At 48.3% G+C, this 22,074-nt stretch overlaps 7 long non-coding RNA genes across 7 annotated transcripts; all 7 read right to left on the reverse strand.

The window, feature by feature from the left end:
- Window positions 1-5,153: 5,153 nt before the first annotated feature.
- Window positions 5,154-6,942, reverse strand: LOC139795469 (uncharacterized). Its single transcript, XR_011725493.1, has 2 exons — window positions 6,634-6,942; window positions 5,154-5,824 (listed from the first exon to the last, which is right to left on the reverse strand). It is a non-coding gene; the product is annotated as an uncharacterized lncRNA (long non-coding RNA).
- Window positions 6,943-8,136: 1,194 nt separating this feature from the next.
- Window positions 8,137-8,654, reverse strand: LOC139795470 (uncharacterized). The gene is made up of 3 exons (XR_011725494.1): window positions 8,597-8,654; window positions 8,319-8,522; window positions 8,137-8,221 (listed from the first exon to the last, which is right to left on the reverse strand). It is a non-coding gene; the product is annotated as an uncharacterized lncRNA (long non-coding RNA).
- Window positions 8,655-8,691: 37 nt separating this feature from the next.
- On the reverse strand, window positions 8,692-9,232 carry LOC139795471 (uncharacterized). The gene is made up of 3 exons (XR_011725495.1): window positions 8,976-9,232; window positions 8,851-8,902; window positions 8,692-8,755 (listed from the first exon to the last, which is right to left on the reverse strand). It is a non-coding gene; the product is annotated as an uncharacterized lncRNA (long non-coding RNA).
- Window positions 9,233-9,762: 530 nt separating this feature from the next.
- LOC139795472 (uncharacterized) lies at window positions 9,763-10,518 on the reverse strand. The gene is made up of 3 exons (XR_011725496.1): window positions 10,390-10,518; window positions 9,989-10,127; window positions 9,763-9,899 (listed from the first exon to the last, which is right to left on the reverse strand). It is a non-coding gene; the product is annotated as an uncharacterized lncRNA (long non-coding RNA).
- A 913-nt stretch (window positions 10,519-11,431) lies between these two features.
- On the reverse strand, window positions 11,432-11,793 carry LOC139795473 (uncharacterized). Its single transcript, XR_011725497.1, has 3 exons — window positions 11,737-11,793; window positions 11,578-11,640; window positions 11,432-11,489 (listed from the first exon to the last, which is right to left on the reverse strand). It is a non-coding gene; the product is annotated as an uncharacterized lncRNA (long non-coding RNA).
- A 946-nt stretch (window positions 11,794-12,739) lies between these two features.
- Window positions 12,740-13,262, reverse strand: LOC139795474 (uncharacterized). The gene is made up of 3 exons (XR_011725498.1): window positions 13,205-13,262; window positions 12,927-13,130; window positions 12,740-12,829 (listed from the first exon to the last, which is right to left on the reverse strand). It is a non-coding gene; the product is annotated as an uncharacterized lncRNA (long non-coding RNA).
- A 1,102-nt stretch (window positions 13,263-14,364) lies between these two features.
- On the reverse strand, window positions 14,365-15,125 carry LOC139795475 (uncharacterized). The gene is made up of 3 exons (XR_011725499.1): window positions 14,998-15,125; window positions 14,597-14,735; window positions 14,365-14,507 (listed from the first exon to the last, which is right to left on the reverse strand). It is a non-coding gene; the product is annotated as an uncharacterized lncRNA (long non-coding RNA).
- Window positions 15,126-22,074: the final 6,949 nt, after the last annotated feature.

A 22,074-nucleotide genomic window follows, 5' to 3' on the forward strand; every position in this document is an offset into this window, starting at 1 on the left:
GTGTATTTTGTCTCTGCCTTTTAATACCTCGCTACCTGTCTGCATGATGTGCACCCGTCCCGTTGTATAAAGGGTTTCTTTAAAATGCATCTTACCCCAGGGTGATTGGTCTCTTGGCTCTTCTGCATGTGCCTTTGATTTCACTGGTTGTTTCATCTGAACCTGAAGTTCTGACGGTTTGCTGCCATCTCCAAATAAATTGATCCGTTTGCTTCCTGGTCTCCATATGGAACTCTAATTCCTGAAATTCAGCTTTCATTTTGCCGTCTCCGTGTCCTGTGGACTTATCTGGCTCTCGAGGGGGGAGGGGCTTGCTGCGCTGCTTTTCTATTAGTCTGTCCTTGGTGTTTCACGTGGCATCGGTTTCACTAGATTTCAAGGACAGTTGAGACTGTCCTGAGGTCTATATATGTCTCCTACTTAATATGATACTTCGCCAGATGGGCGGGGTCAGCGCAAAAGACACAGGCACCCAAATAAAGAAGTTAGTTTATATTTACTGATGTATTAAATTATAAGAGAACAAGTGCAGAAACAAACAACAAAACTGAAGTGCGATAGCAAAGTCAAAGCAAAACACACCAGTTCATCTAATTGTTACTATACAGATGCAGCGATAAAGAGTAAGAAAGACGTGTCGCCGATTGCCGTAATGATTCGACTTTCCCTGGATCTGCGGTTGCTGGGGAGCCCTGGTTGTCACGAGGACACGGAGAACCATTCCCAGCAGTTGGGAAATCCTACACGGTGCGTCCTTTTGTAGGTGAGGACGCCAGAAAGGGTCCAGTTAACCCTGCTAGTCCGAAGGACTTGCGCTTTTCTTAACGTGAAAACGTCCGGTCTTACGCCCCCTAACGACCGAAACCGGGGCCTGGCTGGGGCCCAAGTCGCAGATCGTAGGGCTGCCTAAACTATCTCCCCTAGACATGTTACTGGTGGTTACCTAAAATATCTACCCGGACAGTTCAGTATATTGGCTGCTTTTCCACTCTCTCGTGGTTTGAAAAAAATTTCTCAGAATGCGGAGGGTAAGCTACTGCTTTCACAAACCTTTTTCCTCCTACATACTTAGCTGATCTCCCAGTAAACCAAATGTGCTCCGTCTCAGGATGAGTTAATAGATCCGAGTTTTTTTCAAGCCTCATTAAAGATTCATTTTTGAGTGCAAAATCAGGGTTTACTTCTTGATTATTCATGGGGGGCAGTGGCTAGCTGCTAGTGGAAGGCAGCCACACCATAGCCTCCCGCTTTGGCTCTATCTTGAATATATTTGACCCATTGCATGATAGGAATTATGGCAGACAGAGCCTCTTTATATCCTACTGTGAGTTGTTCTAGTTCTAGCGCAGCCCAAAAACGTGCTAATGTAGTAGATGTTTGTGAATTCATGTTAAATCATTATGAAGTGTTTGCTAACCCAACTTTGAGAGTACTAATAATATATCTGTCTTCAACATTGTGAAATATGCAAATGTAGGAATTCGTTGGAATGAAATATAACTGTTCTTTGGGTAACTACAAAGCTTAAGGGAACAAGAAACAAGACATCCACAGTTTCTGTACCCTGAAAACACTACAATGTACATCCTGTTGTGCTAATCTAAGCTGATTTTGCTGCTCACCACATAGCGTTGCAATTTAAGGTGGTTTTACTGCTGACTGCAGAGCGTTGCACAGGAAAGAGCGAAGGAGCGCATGTGCGGAATCGAAGGGTAACGAGAGGGGAAACTGAGGCAGACGTTGACTTCATCCAATGACCACCAGATGGGGGTCAAAAAGACCCTCAGAGATAAAGTGGGCACGTGCCTTTGAAGGCCGCCTCTTCCAAGAACTAATAGACATAATCCAGCCTGTTCTAGAACAGTCATGAATATGTATTAGAATAGTTATGAATATTAAGGTATGAAATGTAAGACAAAAGATTAAACTTTAAGGCATGTGTGCGAGTGGAGGGAAGACTCCCCACGCACCCAGCGCTGTTTTGCTTATTGCGATTTTATTTATTAAATTAAACTATTCACAGAATATTGAGTCCCAGTCATTTATAACACTGATAACTCTCAAAGTGGAGTTGTTTTCTGCTTCTGGTAATTTTCTCCTCTGGGGTCCAAGTTCTGTGTAACCGGTTTACAGATTTGTTTGAGATCTCTTCTTATTTGTGAGGATCATAAATCCAAAACCTTTTGTTAAGCCTCTTCTGCTAATTGCAAATCAGCCTGCTGTTCACTTCTGCAAACTCACACTTTTCCCTTGTTACCTCACATAACAGGGTTACGATTGGTCCTACGTGTCAGATGCGCTGTCTCCAAAAACGACAGAATCCGATGGGTGCTAAGAATTGAACACCCCAATACACGCTGCCACGCACTGAATGTAAGAAGATACAAAACCATTGACCGGCAGTCGGGCATCTTTTGAGCGAAAAACTACAAATGAGTCTCCGGAAGTCGGCCATTTTGGTACCGGAAGTCGGCCATCTTTTCAGCGGAAAACTACAAATGAGTCTCCGGAAGTCGGCCATGTTGTTACCGGAAGTCGGCCCTCTTTTTACGAAAAAACTACAAACGAGTCTCCGGAAGTCGGCCATCTTAATACCGGAAGTCGGCCATCTTTTTACCGAAAAACTACAAATGAGTCTCCGGAAGTCGGCCATGTTGTCACCGGAAGTCGGCCATCTTTTCAGCGGAAAACTACAAATGAGTCTCCGGAAGTCGGCCATCTTTTTAGCAAAAAACTACAAATGAGTCTCCGGAAGTCGGCCATCTTGGTACCGGAAGTCGGCCATCTTTTACCGAAAAACTACAAATGAGTCTCCGGAAGTCGGCCATCTTGGTACCGGAAGTCGGCCATCTTTTACCGAAAAACTACAAATGAGTCTCCGGAAGTCGGCCATCTTGGTACCGGAAGTCGGCCATCTTTTCAGCAGAAAACTACAAACGAGTCTCCGGAAGTCAGCCATCTTGTCACCGGAATTCGGCCATCTTTTCACCGGAAAACTACAAACGAGTCTCCGGAAGTCGGCCATCTTTTCAGCGGAAAACTACAAATGAGTCTCCGGAAGTCGGCCATCTTGTTACCGGAAGTCGGCCATCTTTTTACCAAAAAAACTACAAACGAGTCTCCGGAAGTCGGCCATCTTGATACCGGAAGTCAGCCATCTTTTTACCGAAAAACTACAAATGAGTCTCCGGAAGTCGGCCATCTTGTCACCGGAAGTCGGCCATCTTTTTACCGAAAAACTACAAATGAGTCTCCGGAAGTCGGCCATGTTGTTACCGGAAGTCGGCCATCTTTTTACCGAAAAACTACAAATGAGTCTCCGGAAGTCGGCCATCTTGTTACCGGAAGTCGGCCATCTTGTTACCGAAAAACTACAAATGAGTCTCCGGAAATCGGACAAACTGATAGTTAAAAATTTAAGAACCCCCAGTGTCCCCTAAGCGTAGAAACACACCATCTGGGAGATCCTCTGCTCTTCGCCAAAACCTGTCAATTTTCTCTTACTTGATAGATTCATTTAATCACTCGTGTTGGAAGGGGCCCTCAAAGACCATCTGGTCCATCCCTCTACGTAATGCTATGGATTCGATTCTTAACACTTTCTACAACGGGGGGAATCTACCGCTTCTCCTAGGAGACCATTCCAATCCTTTACTGTCCACATGGTGAAAAATGAACTTCTTATGTCCAATCAGAATTTCCCCATTACCTCTTATCCATTAAGCCCCACCTTACCTTGTTGCTGTACGACCAAAAGTGAGAACTTTTGCAAGGCGAATGTCTGTTAGGGCACGGCCCTCCAAGGTCCAAACAGGTGTTCCAGCAGAAACTCACGAAGAGTGCTCTGAGTCTATTGCCCTCAGGCTTGCCTAGCCTGGCTCGGAGCTACTGCTCCGGGATCAGCAAACCTCTCTGGTGGCTTGCTCAGGAATGAGCTGAGATTGGGCTCCAGGCCTCACCTTTTATTGGCCCCCTAATCCTGCTCATGTGCAGTTGGGGCCCGCCCTAAGCAGGCACAGGTGGGCTTAACACAAGCTCATGCCCCCTACCTGGCAATTAGTGGCACCTGGTTGCCTCATTTCACTACAGAGAACAGTGAGCAGCTGACTGTCTGGCTGCTTCTGGTTACAGGAGGACAAAAAAAGAACAGAGTGCAGCTGAGTAATGGGGAACATCTGGTTTCTAAAGGTCCAAAATAGAGAGTGTGTTTGGCTGCTTCACATGCTGTTTCCGGTTGCTGGAGGACTGGTGTCTGTCAGCAAGCCGGCAAGCATTTAAAAACCTATTTACACATCTAATATCTGCTTTGACTTATACATCAGCTTTGATACACTCACACAGACTCCCTGGAGCAAAATATCCTCTGTCCCTCCTGGTCCCACACTCCCCCCTCACCTCTACTGACAGCCCTCACAGCCCTTTACCCCTCCCCACTGTAACTCCAGTGCTTAAAACACATCTAGGAAGACTAGTAGGCAGGATTCGTCATTACACTCATAACATCAAAGGAACGCTCTTGCTGGGTGCAGAAAAAGCTTCCATCCTTCCCTACTCCATTGCTGGGGTAGAGAACCCTGTACGGCTGCCTCTACTTGTATCACAAGAGACACCTACACACACACTGCAACAGTAGCGGCCTCGCATCCTGCTTAGCAAAGCTGAAAGTAAAAAAGGACTCCTGAAAGTAAAAAAATAAATTCACCAGCTGCTCATGAAGTGTCCACATGTTTATACATATCCTATTTAAATACTTCTATAGGCAAGTATTTCACTTCCTTTTTTGCATTCATGTAACTTGTACAACTGTTAACTGATACCATTACGTTTTCTATCTCAAACATGGGGATAATTTGACCAGGAATTTTTTGTGTGTTACACAACCGGGAGGGAGAGCTGCCCAAAGGAGATGCTACCAAACCCCCAGGGAAATACCCCATTTAGAGGGAGACAAAGTACTTCAGAGCACTCCATCAAAACACCAGCAAAAGATACCTGCAGCATCCAGCTGTCTCTCTGTTCAAAGATTTAGAATAGATAATTAACTAAACTAGGTAATATATGAGATCTAAAGCATTATGGGGCTCTCGGCGTCTAAACAATGCAGTTTGTACTTTATACAACTGTTTTTGTTACATTTATGATACAAAAAAATCTGTGGTAACTCTTTGGCTTTAATTTTTGAAGGATGATGGAGAGAAGGGAGGGTAAAACTGCAGGAGTCAAACAAATCCCCACTGCTGCAGTATATAAGCTTACCAAAAAGGACTCTCTGCTTTGTTAATACATCTGGATGTACCAAAACATGCAGAGGAATGCATTTTCATCATCTCAGCTGCTGCAATTGTGAACCACAAAGCCAGAAACACCATCAACTTGAGAAAGATGTGCTGTGCTTCCATCTTGAGAATGACCTTCTCTTCTTTTTTTTTTTTTTTGAAGGAGGAAAGAGTCTTGATGCCGGTGACTTCCACAGACTCTTTTGGGATCTGCTCTGATGGGGAGTTTCCAAAATGCAACAGCTTTGAATGAGAGGCATTTCTGTTTTGGACTCTCTCTTCCCATCTTCTATCAATATTCATGCTGAAGGGCAGTTGTTCCTGGTCTCCCAGCTTAGCTTGCAGCAGGCCAGGGATCAGATTCCTTCCTCAAGAAAAGGCACATCAGGTAACTGGTATATTTCTGCAATCACCAGGCTCGTCTTCATTAAAAAATAATAAAAAAAAAAAAGCAGAGTGCCAGCAGGAAGCATCCGGAAGAATCTTATGGGTTGGCAAACCTCTTCTGCGACAACCACCTTCACCATCCCTTGAAGGACTCATCATCCCTAAAGACACCCCCCAAAGTCATATAGAAATAGCACTTAGGGATATGGCTTAAGTTCTTGTCAGTGTAAAGTTAATGGTTGGACTCTATGATCTTGAAGGTCTTTTCTAATAGAGGTAATTCTGTGATTAGCACCATGGGCTTCCCCTCACCTGCTCTGTACCCATTCGATGCCAGATACTGCATCCGTCATTGTTTGTAGAACCAAAGCTACACCAAGAGACAAAATGACAGGTATACTTGAAGGGAGTCACCAGCTCCATGTTCATCCTCACTACTACCCCAGCTCACCTCAAATGCTCATCCAGTCCCAAAAGTGGCCTAAAAAGTTCATGCAAAAAAGTAACTGCTTCACTGAGTAGCCACATTATTCTCTGCTCTTTGACACTGACCTTGCCTCGGACTACTTGCTATAGTCAGCAGCTTTGTCCCAGTGAGCCTGCTTAGGATATTTGCAAAAAACAAAAGGAATGTACCAAGATGCTGCCTCAAACAGCACCCTGCCTGCAACAATTCCCATCTCTTACTCCTTTACCTTGGCAATTTGCATACCCAGCCTCTGCAATTTTCTTGTTGTCACATGGTGACTACAATAGAACCTATAAACATCAACTGATGCTTCGAACTTCAACAACACACCCAAAAAATAACTGCTCTTTGGTCCCACTAGTCATCACTCACCTCACCCCAGTCACCTTCAGTGACTATCCCACTTCGCTTACTGCTTCTACCTTCAAAATGAGTTAAACACACACTGTAATCAGGTAGCTACCAGAAGCACAATCCCTCCAGCACTACACACTGACTGACCTGACTGCACTCTGCTCCCTCATTTCTTCTCACGAGCGCATATTTGTCCTTTGCATCTGAAAGAAAGTGTTACACAAGTCACTGGAATGCTGAACAATGGACAGACAATTCCAGATATCTCCATCCCAGTTAGGAACCCCATCTAGAGTATTACTACCCTCATGCCATTAATAAACACAGCCCCACAACTTTAAACCCATACACATACAACCGTTAACTACTGAGAGGGTCAATCTCCTGTGCTGCACAGGAAAAACCCTCTCATGAGGGTCCCATCACCTTCAAACACCATCAAAGCAACTGCCCACCCAGCCTGAGTATGGCTGCTCCACCTCAGATCACTGTAAAATTGTGGCCTAAAAACTACAGGCAAACATCAGCAGAGACCCTTATGGCTCTTCAATATCCCCAACTCTACAATCTGGGCAGAGCAGCTCCAGGCCAAACACACAAACACAGACCAACCCAAGAAACACCACTGCAAACTACAAGATGAAACATTAATAGAAAACTCCCCAAAAGAATTACTCTGGGCTCCGAGAAGTTGGCCAAGATGATCTACAGGGATGCAAGGGTGAGGCAAGGAGGCCCCATGGTGACATCAAGTGTCATAGAACACTTCCTGTTACAATAATTACTCTTCAAAATAACATATCAGATGTACAAGAAGACTAGCATCAAGACCTAAGGATGCAGAGACAAGGTTGCAAATGTGGAAAATTTATGACCAGAGATGCTCATTCGTTCATAAAGAAGATTACAAAAGATGCCTATCAAGAAATTTGCAAGACGCAAGAAAAGAAGGATCCAGATGGCACTATGATGATGATGATGACTAAATGTGTTCAACACCATGGGGATGATGTTCAATATTACTTGTCCTGTGAGGGACTCTGGAACTCAAGACTTGTGGGCAATAAGACCTACAGCGATGCGTCTGCAAAACCAAGGGAATGAAGCGACGGATGCCCGAGAAACCGCCTTCAAGACCTGAGGACGCACGGATGCGGGGAACGAGTCCCCCTCAGGGAAACTGCGTGGACAGAGATCAGATGACAATGCAATTGAGAATGACGTTGCAGAAGACAACCATCAAGAAACTTCCAAGTCAAGAGACCGATCTGCAATTTAGACTCGTCGTGCGGAATAACACGCTGCCGATTAGCCCCGTGCTGATCAGGAAAGGCTTTCCCGGGAGGATGCCCAAGATGCTGGACTTGCTCTGCGAGGACACAGAGGACCATCAAGGCCTCAGGAAGCTCTAAGACAGCAAAGACTGACAACACAAAACACACAACCCCACACACCGAAGCTGGAGCTGCCCTGCCCACGCTGGAATCACACTGGAAAGTAACCTGTTCCTTCACCCACCCAAAGGGGGCTGCTCCCAGACAACCCTCTCCCCTACACTAACTTCAAAACACCACCTGCAATTCCCAGCCTCGACTCCTCTGCTCAGCCCCTCCCCACCCGCCCCTGGCCCTCAACTTATCTTCAAGAGCGACAGCAGCACAAAGCCGTGGTCGGTAACAAAAACCACATTGTTTGACTGGGATGTGCTTCCAGTCGCACGGTTCCTCTTCATCCCCTAGACGTAAAAAAGGAAAAAACACAACCCACAGATCGCAAACAGCGCTGGCACAAGTCCCACCTAAGCCGACGCACGCTACTTCTGCTGCACTCACCTCCTCGAGGGAGCCCCGTGGTATACCACGCACCTTCTCCTTCCAGAGTTGAACGCTATCGCCACCATTGATTGGGGCACCTGAAACACCAAGAGAAAGAGTTCCTGTTCTGCTGATCAGAAGGCACCAGCCCCATGAACCCCTCGCTACCAACTCAACTCAACTTCAACGCTCATCCGGTTCCAAAGGTGGCACGCACAGCGCCTGCAAAAACAAAAGGAAACGTTTAAGTGACTTGATGTAAAATACACGGCTGACCCAGCCCACCACCATCTCACCTTCTCCAACCGCTCCTAAATGTGTGTCTTTGTCCCACCAAGGATGGTTGTGGCACCTGCAAAAGTCAAAGCAAAAGGAACATGCTGAGGTAGTGCCTCAGCCTCTCACCCATCGGCCTGCCATCCTCGTGGGGTGCCAAAAGTAGGTTTGGAGGACACCTGGAAAACACAAAAAACAGGGGATGCCAATGCCTTCAACGAAAATAAAACACCCGAGAAATAACTGCTCCTCCAGCACACCAGCCTTTGCTCACCTTGCCACAGCCACCTCCGGAACAGATATTCTGCTTCCTTGGCTGCTCTCACCTTCAAAAGGACAAACAAACCATAATGGTGTCAGGTAGCCAGGAGAGGGACCTTCACTCCAACACCGACTAACCTTTGGACGGCGCTCTTCTCTCCTCCCGCTCTTTCATCTACATCCTTGTCACACGGGATCTGAAAAACAGTGATACACAGGTCACTGGAACACTGCCCAACAGCTGAACTATTCAGTTATGGCTCTTCCAGCAAACCCTAACCCTACAACTCCGGGAAGGGCAGCTCCAAGCCAAACACTCAGACCAGTTCGAGACACAGCCCTCCAAATTACGAGACTCGATCTCAAGAGAACACCAAGCAAAAAGAATATCTCTGGGATCCAAGACTGTTGGGCAAGAAGACCTACGGCAATGCAACTGCAAAACGAGAGGCTGAATCAAGGGATGCCGAAGAACCCGGGCTTCAAGACCTGATGACACGAGGATGCGGGGAACAAAGTCCCACTCTAGGAAAATCCACGACCAGAGATGATACTGATGCCACTGGAGATGATGTTTCAGAAGATGACCAACAGGAAACTTCCCAGATGAAAGACTTATCTACGCTTCAAAGTTGTCATGCAAGAAGAAGATGCTGCTGACTAGTACTGATGAGTAAAGGCCTGCCAGGGATGATGCCCAAGATGCAGGACTTGCTCTGAGAGGACATCAAGGCCTGAGAAAGCTTTAAGACAAAGACATACAACACAAACTACACACCACCACACACCAAGGCTGGAGCTGCCCTGCCCGCACTGGCATCACATCAGAAATTAACCCACTTCCTTCACCTGACCAAAGGAGCCTGCTCCCAGACTGCCCTCTCCCCTACACTAACTAACTTCAAAACCCCTTCCACAACTCCCACCAGCCTTGACCCCTCTACACCACTGGTCCCTCAACTTATCTTTCAGAGGACTGGCTCTCCAAAGTCGTGGTTAGCCAGGAAAATAGACAGGAGCAGCCCAGAATAATCCTCGACTTCCAAGGTTCCCCTTTGCCACCTGCATTAAAAAAAAAAGTCACACCACAACACCAAAACAAGCAAACAAAAAAAACTCCACACACATAACCACAACACCGAAACACCTACCAGAATATTCAGCAATAAGTCCAACATCAGCCAGCCCCATTCCCTTCCAAATGTCCCAGCTTCGCAGAAGAGCCCTGCGGGGTCCCACTCGCCCACGCTTTCCAGAGTTGGATGCTGTAGGCATCGTCATTCAGGGAACCTAAAAGGCACAAAACTATTGTTCTGCTTGAGAGAAGACACTAGCTCCACAAGCCCTGCACTACCACCTCACCTCCAGTGCTCACTCAGTTCCTGGCACTTGCTAGCATCAGGCCAGGGAGGGACAGGCTCCCATCAACCACCCAAAGGGCACCGCTTCTGGACAGCTCGCTCCCCTACAGTAACTTTAAAATGCGAGCCGGCGATTCCTAACCTTGACCCCTCCACGCAGACCCTCCCCAACCATCCTCCCTTTCTCTTACCTTTCAAACAGCTGGGGCTCTGAAGCACTGGACAGAAAAGTAACCCACATTGGCTGACAGGAATCTTCCCAAAACCACCAAGTTCCTCCTCATCATCTGCAACAACAAACGGCAGTGCCACCAGAAATAGGACGTCAGCTAAATACCAACCCCTTCCACAAGCTCCTCATAACCCCCGACTCGCCCTGCTCACCTTCCCCTTCCACTCGTTATGGCCACCATCGCTTCTGGCACCTGAAATACCAGGAGACACAAAATTCCCGTTCTGCTTGTCAGATCGAGCCTCCTCGTTACCATCCCATCTCACCTCCAGCGCTCGTCCCCCTTCAAAGGTGGCACGCGCAGCTCCTGCAAAAACAAAGGGAAACCCTTAACCGAGTTGAAGTAAAATCTCTGGATGAGCCAGCCCGCAACCATCTCACCTTCTCCGACCGCTCCTCAACGCGTGGTTTTGCGTGGCACCTGCAAAAGTCAAAGCAAAAGCACGTGCCGAGATACTGTCTAAAACAACAGGCAGTCCACGCCAGCCTTTGCTCAGAAAACTTCAACATCCCTTCTGCAACGACTCCCAACCTCAGCACTTCAGTTCAGTCCCTCAACTTACCTTCCTGAGGGAGGGTGGTTTTGGATCTATGTCCAGCAAAACACCACGCTGTCTGAGGGGCATGTTCGTCTTCATCCCCTGCAATCAGAAAGAAAGGAAAATCAGAAGCAGTGTCACCAAGAAGGCGCACTTCAGCCACCAACAACCACTTATACTACATCCACCGCCTCAAAAGAGCCCTACCCAGTTCCACTCACCTCCTTGATCCAGAGTTGAATGCTGTGTCCACCACTGCTTTGGACACCTAGAAGACCAAGAGAAAGAGTTACTGTTCTGCTGATCAGTAGCCACCAGCTCCATGAACCCACTCTCTACCACCCCAGCTCACCTTCAATGCTCGTCCGGTTCCAAAGGTGGCACGCGGAGCACCTGAAATGTAAGGGAAACCTTTAACAGAGTTGACGTTAATACATGGCTGACCCAGCCCACAGCCATCTCGCCTTCTCCAACTGTTCCTCAAGACATGGCTTTGTCACTCCGGCACTGTGTGTGACACCTGCAAAAGTCAAAGCAAAAGGCAAACGCCGAGATATTGTCCCCAACAACAAGCAGCCCACTGTGACGTCAGTCTCCTGCTTCCTTACCTCGGCCTCTCACTCATCTGCCTGCCATCTCTTTGGGGTGCCAAAACAGGGTTAGGAGTGCACCTGAAAAAAACCACAAACAACAAGGGATGTTCATGACCAGCCAATAATACAACACCTGAGAATAACTGCTCCTCCAGCCCACCGGCCTTTGCTCACCTTGCCACAGCCACCTCCGGTGCCCGTATCCGGCTTCGCTCACCGCTTCCGCCTTCAAAATGACAACAAACCATAATGCGGTCAAGCACCCAAAGGAGGCACCTTCCCACCAACCCCACACCCTGACCAACCTTCGGATGGCGGCCTCCTCTCCTCCTCCAACTGTTTCTTGATGGTCATCGACACGTGGGGTCTGAAAAACAGGATTATGCAAATCACTGGGAAGCTGCTCAGCACCGAGTCGGTCAGTTAACGGCGCTTCCCATGGGCCCTTAACCTACGCAGCAGGCAGGGCAGCTCCAAGCCAAACACTCACAGGCACAGACTGACCAAAAGACACAGCCATGTGAGTCACAAGACATGACCTCAAGATAAAACTCGCAGCAAGAAGAGGGACTCTGGAACCCAAGACTTTTGGGCAATAAGACCTACAGCGATGCGTCTGCAAAGCGAGGGAACGAAGCGAGGGATGCCCGAGAAGCCGCCTTCAAGACCTGAGGACGCACGGATGCGGGGAACGAGTCCCCCTCAGGGAAACTGCGTGGACAGAGATCAGATGACAATGCAATTGAGAATGACGTTGCAGAAGACAACCATCAAGAAACTTCCAAGTCAAGAGACCGATCTGCAATTTAGACTCGTCGTGCGGAATAACACGCTGCCGATTAGCCCCGTGCTGATCAGGAAAGGCTTTCCCGGGAGGATGCCCAAGATGCTGGACTTGCTCTGCGAGGACACAGAGGACCATCAAGGCCTCAGGAAGCTCTAAGACAGCAAAGACTGACAACACAAAACACACAACCCCACACACCGAAGCTGGAGCTGCCCTGCCCACGCTGGAATCACACTGGAAAGTAACCTGTTCCTTCACCCACCCAAAGGGGGCTGCTCCCAGACAACCCTCTCCCCTACACTAACTTCAAAACACCACCTGCAATTCCCAGCCTCGACTCCTCTGCTCAGCCCCTCCCCACCCGCCCCTGGGCCCTCAACTTATCTTCAAGAGCGACAGCAGCACAAAGCCGTGGTCGGTAACAAAAACCACATTGTTTGACTGGGATGTGCTTCCAGTCGCACGGTTCCTCTTCATCCCCTAGACGTAAAAAAGGAAAAAACACAACCCACAGATCGCAAACAGCGCTGGCACAAGTCCCACCTAAGCCGACGCACGCTACTTCTGCTGCACTCACCTCCTCGAGGGAGCCCCGTGGTATACCACGCACCTTCTCCTTCCAGAGTTGAACGCTATCGCCACCATTGATTGGGGCACCTGAAACACCAAGAGAAAGAGTTCCTGTTCTGCTGATCAGAAGGCACCAGCCCCATGAACCCCTCGCTACCAACTCAACTCAACTTCAACGCTCATCCGGTTCCAAAGGTGGCACGCACAGCGCCTGCAAAAACAAAAGGAAACGTTTAAGTGACTTGATGTAAAATACACGGCTGACCCAGCCCACCACCATCTCACCTTCTCCAACCGCTCCTAAATGTGTGTCTTTGTCCCACCAAGGATGGTTGTGGCACCTGCAAAAGTCAAAGCAAAAGGAACATGCTGAGGTAGTGCCTCAGCCTCTCACCCATCAGCCTGCCATCCTCGTGGGGTGCCAAAAGTAGGTTTGGAGGACACCTGGAAAACACAAAAAACAGGGGATGCCAATGCCTTCAACGAAAATAAAACACCCGAGAAATAACTGCTCCTCCAGCACACCAGCCTTTGCTCACCTTGCCACAGCCACCTCCGGAACAGATATTCTGCTTCCTTGGCTGCTCTCACCTTCAAAAGGACAAACAAACCATAATGGTGTCAGGTAGCCAGGAGAGGGACCTTCACTCCAACACCGACTAACCTTTGGACGGCGCTCTTCTCTCCTCCCGCTCTTTCATCTACATCCTTGTCACACGGGATCTGAAAAACAGTGATACACAGGTCACTGGAACACTGCCCAACAGCTGAACTATTCAGTTATGGCTCTTCCAGCAAACCCTAACCCTACAACTCCGGGAAGGGCAGCTCCAAGCCAAACACTCAGACCAGTTCGAGACACAGCCCTCCAAATTACGAGACTCGATCTCAAGAGAACACCAAGCAAAAAGAATATCTCTGGGATCCAAGACTGTTGGGCAAGAAGACCTACGGCAATGCAACTGCAAAACGAGAGGCTGAATCAAGGGATGCCGAAGAACCCGGGCTTCAAGACCTGATGACACGAGGATGCGGGGAACAAAGTCCCACTCTAGGAAAATCCACGACCAGAGATGATACTGATGCCACTGGAGATGATGTTTCAGAAGATGACCAACAGGAAACTTCCCAGATGAAAGACTTATCTACGCTTCAAAGTTGTCATGCAAGAAGAAGATGCTGCTGACTAGTACTGATGAGTAAAGGCCTGCCAGGGATGATGCCCAAGATGCAGGACTTGCTCTGAGAGGACATCAAGGCCTGAGAAAGCTTTAAGACAAAGACATACAACACAAACTACACACCACCACACACCAAGGCTGGAGCTGCCCTGCCCGCACTGGCATCACATCAGAAATTAACCCACTTCCTTCACCTGACCAAAGGAGCCTGCTCCCAGACTGCCCTCTCCCCTACACTAACTAACTTCAAAACCCCTTCCACAACTCCCACCAGCCTTGACCCCTCTACACCACTGGTCCCTCAACTTATCTTTCAGAGGACTGGCTCTCCAAAGTCGTGGTTAGCCAGGAAAATAGACAGGAGCAGCCCAGAATAATCCTCGACTTCCAAGGTTCCCCTTTGCCACCTGCATTAAAAAAAAAAGTCACACCACAACACCAAAACAAGCAAACAAAAAAAACTCCACACACATAACCACAACACCGAAACACCTACCAGAATATTCAGCAATAAGTCCAACATCAGCCAGCCCCATTCCCTTCCAAATGTCCCAGCTTCGCAGAAGAGCCCTGCGGGGTCCCACTCGCCCACGCTTTCCAGAGTTGGATGCTGTAGGCATCGTCATTCAGGGAACCTAAAAGGCACAAAACTATTGTTCTGCTTGAGAGAAGACACTAGCTCCACAAGCCCTGCACTACCACCTCACCTCCAGTGCTCACTCAGTTCCTGGCACTTGCTAGCATCAGGCCAGGGAGGGACAGGCTCCCATCAACCACCCAAAGGGCACCGCTTCTGGACAGCTCGCTCCCCTACAGTAACTTTAAAATGCGAGCCGGCGATTCCTAACCTTGACCCCTCCACGCAGACCCTCCCCAACCATCCTCCCTTTCTCTTACCTTTCAAACAGCTGGGGCTCTGAAGCACTGGACAGAAAAGTAACCCACATTGGCTGACAGGAATCTTCCCAAAACCACCAAGTTCCTCCTCATCATCTGCAACAACAAACGGCAGTGCCACCAGAAATAGGACGTCAGCTAAATACCAACCCCTTCCACAAGCTCCTCATAACCCCCGACTCGCCCTGCTCACCTTCCCCTTCCACTCGTTATGGCCACCATCGCTTCTGGCACCTGAAATACCAGGAGACACAAAATTCCCGTTCTGCTTGTCAGATCGAGCCTCCTCGTTACCATCCCATCTCACCTCCAGCGCTCGTCCCCCTTCAAAGGTGGCACGCGCAGCTCCTGCAAAAACAAAGGGAAACCCTTAACCGAGTTGAAGTAAAATCTCTGGATGAGCCAGCCCGCAACCATCTCACCTTCTCCGACCGCTCCTCAACGCGTGGTTTTGCGTGGCACCTGCAAAAGTCAAAGCAAAAGCACGTGCCGAGATACTGTCTAAAACAACAGGCAGTCCACGCCAGCCTTTGCTCAGAAAACTTCAACATCCCTTCTGCAACGACTCCCAACCTCAGCACTTCAGTTCAGTCCCTCAACTTACCTTCCTGAGGGAGGGTGGTTTTGGATCTATGTCCAGCAAAACACCACGCTGTCTGAGGGGCATGTTCGTCTTCATCCCCTGCAATCAGAAAGAAAGGAAAATCAGAAGCAGTGTCACCAATAAGGTGCACTTCAGCCATCAACAACCACTTATACTACACCCACCGCCTCAAAAGAGCCCCACCCAGTTCCACTCACCTCCTTGATCCAGAGTTGAATGCTGTGTCCACCACTGCTTTGGACACCTAGAAGACCAAGAGAAAGAGTTACTGTTCTGCTGATCAGTAGCCACCAGCTCCATGAACCCACTCTCTACCACCCCAGCTCACCTTCAATGCTCGTCCGGTTCCAAAGGTGGCACGCGGAGCACCTGAAATGTAAGGGAAACCTTTAACAGAGTTGACGTTAATACATGGCTGACCCAGCCCACAGCCATCTCGCCTTCTCCAACTGTTCCTCAAGACATGGCTTTGTCACTCCGGCACTGTGTGTGACACCTGCAAAAGTCAAAGCAAAAGGCACACGCCGAGATATTGTCCCCAACAACAGGCAGCCCACTGTGACGTCTGTCTCCTGCTTCCTTACCTCGGCCTCTCACTTAGCTGCCGGCCATCTCTTTGGGGTGCCAAAACAGGGTTAGGAGTGCACCTGAAAAAAACCACAAACAACAAGGGATGTTCATGACCAGCCAATAATACAACACCTGAGAATAACTGCGCCTCCAGCCCACCGGCCTTTGCTCACCTTGCCACAGCCACCTCCGGTGCCCGTATCCGGCTTCGCTCGCCGCTTCCGCCTTCAAAATGACAACAAAACATAATGCGGTCGAGCACCCAAAGGAGGCACCTTCCCGCCAACTCCACACCCTGACCAACCTTCTGATGGCGGCCTCCTCTCCTCCTCCATCTGTTTCTTGATGGTCATTGACGTGTGGGATCTGAAAAACAGGATTATGCAAATCACTGGGAAGCTACTCAGCACCGAGTCGGTTAGGTTGTGTCGCTTCCCATGGCCCCTGAACCTACCCAGCGGGCAGGGCAGCTCCAAGCCAAACACTCACAGGCACAGACTGACCAAAGACACAGCCACGTGAGTCACAAGACTCGAGCTCAAGATAAAACTTGCAGCAAGAAGAGGGACTCTGGAATCCAAGACTTGTGGGCAATAAGACCTACAGCGATGCGTCTGCAAAGTGAGAGAACGAAGCGACGGATGCCCGAGGAGCCGCCTTCAAGACCTGAGGACGCAAGGATGCGGGGAATGAGTCCCTCTCAGGGAAACTGGATGGACAGAGATCAGATGACAATGCAATTGAGAATGACATTGCGGAAGACAACCATCAAGAAACTTCCAAGTCAAGAGACCGATCTGCAACTTTGACTTGTCATACAGATGATGCTGCTGATCAGCACCATGATGATCGGGAAAGGCTTCGCAGGCATGATGCCTAAGATGCGAGAATTGCTCTGTGAGGACACAGAGAAGACCATCAAGACCGGAGGAAGCTCTAAGACAAAGACAGACAACACAAAATACACAACCCCACACACCAAGGCTGGAGCTGCCCTGCCCTGCCCTGGAAACTAACATGCTCTATTCACCCACTCAAAGGGGGCTAATTGTAGACAGCCCTCTCCCAGATGCCATCTTCAAAATCCCTCCTGCAACTCCAAGCCTCAGCCCCTCTGCAACCAAGTTCCTGTACTTAGCTTTCAGAGGGCTGTGGGTCTAAATTTATGTCCAGCAACGAAACCACGTTGTCTGACTAGCACGTTCCTGCAGTTTTAAGGTTCCTCTTCAACAACTGCATTAAAAAAAAAAAAAAAAAAAAAAAATCACAAATAGAAAAAAAAATTTGCATGCAAGCATATTCTTGCTATAAAGAGCTCTAACTTTTGGTGGTTTTAAAGTTCTTACCTTAAAGAGTCTTCTCAAACAGGCCAGACAGCTCAACAGCTGCAGTCAGCTCCAGGAGTAGGAGAGCTCTGACTGAAGCCCCTAGCCAAAGGCTGCGGCTTATATACCACAGGCACCGCCCACAGCTTTTCCCACAATCCCCTGGGGAAGGGGAGGTGGCAATTACCACGAGGTATAAAAGCAGCCAGAGGAGAAGCAGTCAGTTTTCTCCTCTTTCTTCAGTTTACGGGACAAGCAGAGAAACTCTGTGATACTGGCCGAGGAATTTGGGGTTTTTTCTCTCTCCTTGTTACTTCAGCGACATGACCAGGTAAGAATTCAACCCAAAGGGAACCTTAACAGAGTAAAGGTCATTGGAGGCTTGTATTAGACAGAAAAGAAGAAAGAACAAGGGCGGTGGGTCACAGATACAGACTCACAAAGTCTCCTGAAAGACTCAGGGGGGGTGAGAGCTCTGCAACAAAGCTAAAAGTGGAAGGCAGTGTTCTGTTAGAGGGGTCATTTTTGGATCGAAGACACTGAAGAAAGCTGAGGGGCACAAGCAGCAGTCTAGAGGGGATTTTAATAGAGTACAGGTGTCCCGGGGATGTTGGGAACCGAATGACAGACGGCATCAGAAGAGCTTCTCGTGGAGCGAAAAAGGAGTAAAATGCGCAATGGAGCCGGATGGTGGCTGTGGGACGCCGACAGGGGGCGTGAGGTTGGCCTCCGGAGGTGTGGTGGTGAGAGAAGGGTGCCGTGAGAGAGGTAAAAGGCGGCTCTGTGACACGAGGAAAAACCGTATGTGTCCAGTTGATGTACAGATGACCTCGGGGGCTGAGGGACTGAACAGATGTCTAAGATCACAACAAATGAAGGAAGGGTTCTGGGGTGCAAAGAGAGCCTGAAGAAGGATTCTGTCTCAGTAAGAGAGCTAAAAAGAGCACCACAGAGATCGAAGGGTGTGGGGCGGCGTGAGGATGGTCTCGTAAGGAGCGGTGCCCTGAATGAGAGGGCTCTGATGGGCAATAATGTTGAAGAAGAGTCCGGGAAGACCCTCTGGCAGAGTCTTGAGGGGGAGACCGGACCCCCGTCCCTTTCTGAACGCTTCCTCGGAGAGGACCCTAGGTGTGGCTGGATGTGGTCTTTGCCCCTGGCAGTAAAGCGGAGTTCATACTCTCCCTCTGCCCCAGAGTTGGTGTATTTTGTCTCTGCCTTTTAATACCTCGCTACCTGTCTGCATGATGTGCACCCGTCCCGTTGTATAAAGGGTTTCTTTAAAATGCATCTTACCCCAGGGTGATTGGTCTCTTGGCTCTTCTGCATGTGCCTTTGATTTCACTGGTTGTTTCATCTGAACCTGAAGTTCTGACCGTTTGCTGCCATCCCCAAATAAATTGATCCGTTTGCTTCCTGGTCTCCATATGGAACTCTAATTCCTGAAATTCAGCTTTCATTTTGCCGTCTCCGTGTCCTGTGGACTTATCTGGCGAGGGGGGAGGGGCTTGCTGCGCTGCTTTTCTATTAGTCTGTCCTTGGTGTTTCACGTGGCATCGGTTTCACTAGATTTCAAGGACAGTTGAGACTGTCCTGAGGTCTATATATGTCTCCTACTTAATATGATACTTCGCCAGATGGGCGGGGTCAGCGCAAAAGACACAGGCACCCAAATAAAGAAGTTAGTTTATATTTACTGATGTATTAAATTATAAGAGAACAAGTGCAGAAACAAACAACAAAACTGAAGTGCGATAGCAAAGTCAAAGCAAAACACACCAGTTCATCTAATTGTTACTATACAGATGCAGCGATAAAGAGTAAGAAAGACGTGTCGCCGATTGCCGTAATGATTCGACTTTCCCTGGATCTGCGGTTGCTGGGGAGCCCTGGTTGTCACGAGGACACGGAGAACCATTCCCAGCAGTTGGGAAATCCTACACGGTGCGTCCTTTTGTAGGTGAGGACGCCAGAAAGGGTCCAGTTAACCCTGCTAGTCCGAAGGACTTGCGCTTTTCTTAACGTGAAAACGTCCGGTCTTACGCCCCCTAATGACCGAAACCGGGGCCTGGCTGGGGCTCAAGTCGCAGATCGTAGGGCTGCCTAAACTATCTCCCCTAGACATGTTACTGGTGGTTACCTAAAATATCTACCCGGACAGTTCAGTATATTGGCTGCTTTTCCACTCTCTCGTGGTTTGAAAAAAATTTCTCAGAACGCGGAGGGTAAGCTACTGCTTTCACAAACCTTTTTCCTCCTACATACTTAGCTGATCTCCCAGTAAACCAAATGTGCTCCGTCTCAGGATGAGTTAATAGATCCGAGTTTTTTCCAAACCTCATTAAAGATTCATTTTTGAGTGCAAAATCAGGGTTTATTTCTTGATTATTCATGGGGGGCAGTGGCTAGCTGCTAGTGGAAGGCAGCCACACCATAGCCTCCCGCTTTGGCTCTATCTTGAATATATTTGACCCATTGCATGATAGGAATTATGGCAGACAGAGCCTCTTTATATCCTACTGTGAGTTGTTCTAGTTCTAGCGCAGCCCAAAAACGTGCTAATGTAGTAGATGTTTGTGAATTCATGTTAAATCATTATGAAGTGTTTGCTAACCCAACTTTGAGAGTACTAATAATATATCTGTCTTCAACATTGTGAAATATGCAAATGTAGGAATTCGTTGGAATGAAATATAACTGTTCTTTGGGTAACTACAAAGCTTAAGGGAACAAGAAACAAGACATCCACAGTTTCTGTACCCTGAAAACACTACAATGTACATCCTGTTGTGCTAATCTAAGCTGATTTTGCTGCTCACCACATAGCGTTGCAATTTAAGGTGGTTTTACTGCTGACTGCAGAGCGTTGCACAGGAAAGAGCGAAGGAGCGCATGTGCGGAATCGAAGGGTAACGAGAGGGGAAACTGAGGCAGACACTGACTTCATCCAACGACCACCAGATGGGGGTCAAAAAGATCCCCAGAGATAAAGTGGGCATGTGCCTTTGAAGGCCTGCTTCTCACAAGAACTAATAAACATAATCCAGCCTGTTCTAGAACAGTCATGAATATGTACTAGAATAGTTATGAATATTAAGGTATGGAATGTAAGACAAAAGATTAAACATTAAGGCATGTGTGCGAGTGGAGGGAAGACTCCCCACGCACCCAGCGCTGTTTTGCTTATTGCGATTTTATTTATTAAATTAAACTATTCACAGAATATTGAGTCCCAGTCATTTATAACACTGATAACTCTCAAAGTGGAGTTGTTTTCTGCTTCTGGTAATTTTCTCCCCTGGGGTCCAAGTTCTGTGCAACCAGTTTACAGATTTGAGATCTCTTCTTATTTGTGAGGATCATAAATCCAAAACCTTTTGTTAAGCCTCTTCTGTTAATTGCAAATCAGCCTGCTGTTCACTTCTGCAAACTCACACTTTTTCCTTGTTACCTCACATAACAGGGTTACGATTGGTCCTACGTGTCAGATGCGCTGTCTCCAAAAACGAAACAATCCGATGCGTGCTAAGAATTGAACACCCCAATACACACTGCCACGCACTGAATGTAAGAAGATACAAAACCATTGACCGGCAGTCGGGCATCTTTTGAGCGAAAAACTACAAATGAGTCTCCGGAAGTCGGCCATTTTGGTACCGGAAGTCGGCCATCTTGTTACCGAAAAACTACAAACGAGTCTCCGGATGTCGGCCACCTTGTCACCGGAAGTCGGCCATCTTTTCAGCGGAAAACTACAAACGAGTCTCCGGAAGTCGGCCATCTTGTCACCGGAAGTCGGCCATCTTTTTACCGAAAAACTACAAATGAGTCTCCGGAAGTCGGCCATCTTTTTTTTTTACGAAAAACTACAAATGAGTCTCCGGAAATCGGACAAACTGTTAAAACAAAGTTAAACATTTAAGAACCCCCAGTGCCCCCTGAGCGTAGAAACACACCATCTGGGAGATCCTCTGCTCTTCGCCAAAACCTGTCAATTTTCTCTTACTTGATAGATTCATTTAATCACTCGTGTTGGAAGGGGCCCTCAAAGACCATCTGGTCCATCCCTCTACGTAATGCTATGGATTCGATTCTTAACACTTTCTACAACGGGGGGAATCTACCGCTTCTCCTGGGAGACCATTCCCATCTTTTACTGTCCACATGGTGAAAAATGAACTTCTTATGTCCAATTAGAATTTCCCCATTACCTCTTATCCATTAAGCCCCACCTTACCTTGTTGCTGGAGGACCAAAAGAGAGAACCGTTGCAAGACGAACGTCTCTTAGGGCACAGCGCTCCAAGGTCCAAACAGGCGTTCCAGCAGAAACTCACGAAGAGTGCTCTGAGTCTATTGCCCTCAGGCTTGCCTAGCCTGGCTCGGAGCTACTGCTCCGGGATCAGCAAACCTCTCTGGTGGCTTGCTCAGGAATGAGCTGAGATTGGGCTCCAGGCCTCACCTTTTATTGGCCCCCTAATCCTGCTCATGTGCAGTTGGGGCCCGCCCTAAGCAGGCACAGGTGGGCTTAACACAAGCTCATGCCCCCTACCTGGCAATTAGTGGCACCTGGTTGCCTCAT

Source organism: Heliangelus exortis, chromosome 3, assembly GCF_036169615.1.
Source record: "Heliangelus exortis chromosome 3, bHelExo1.hap1, whole genome shotgun sequence".
Lineage (NCBI taxonomy): Eukaryota > Metazoa > Chordata > Aves > Apodiformes > Trochilidae > Heliangelus > Heliangelus exortis.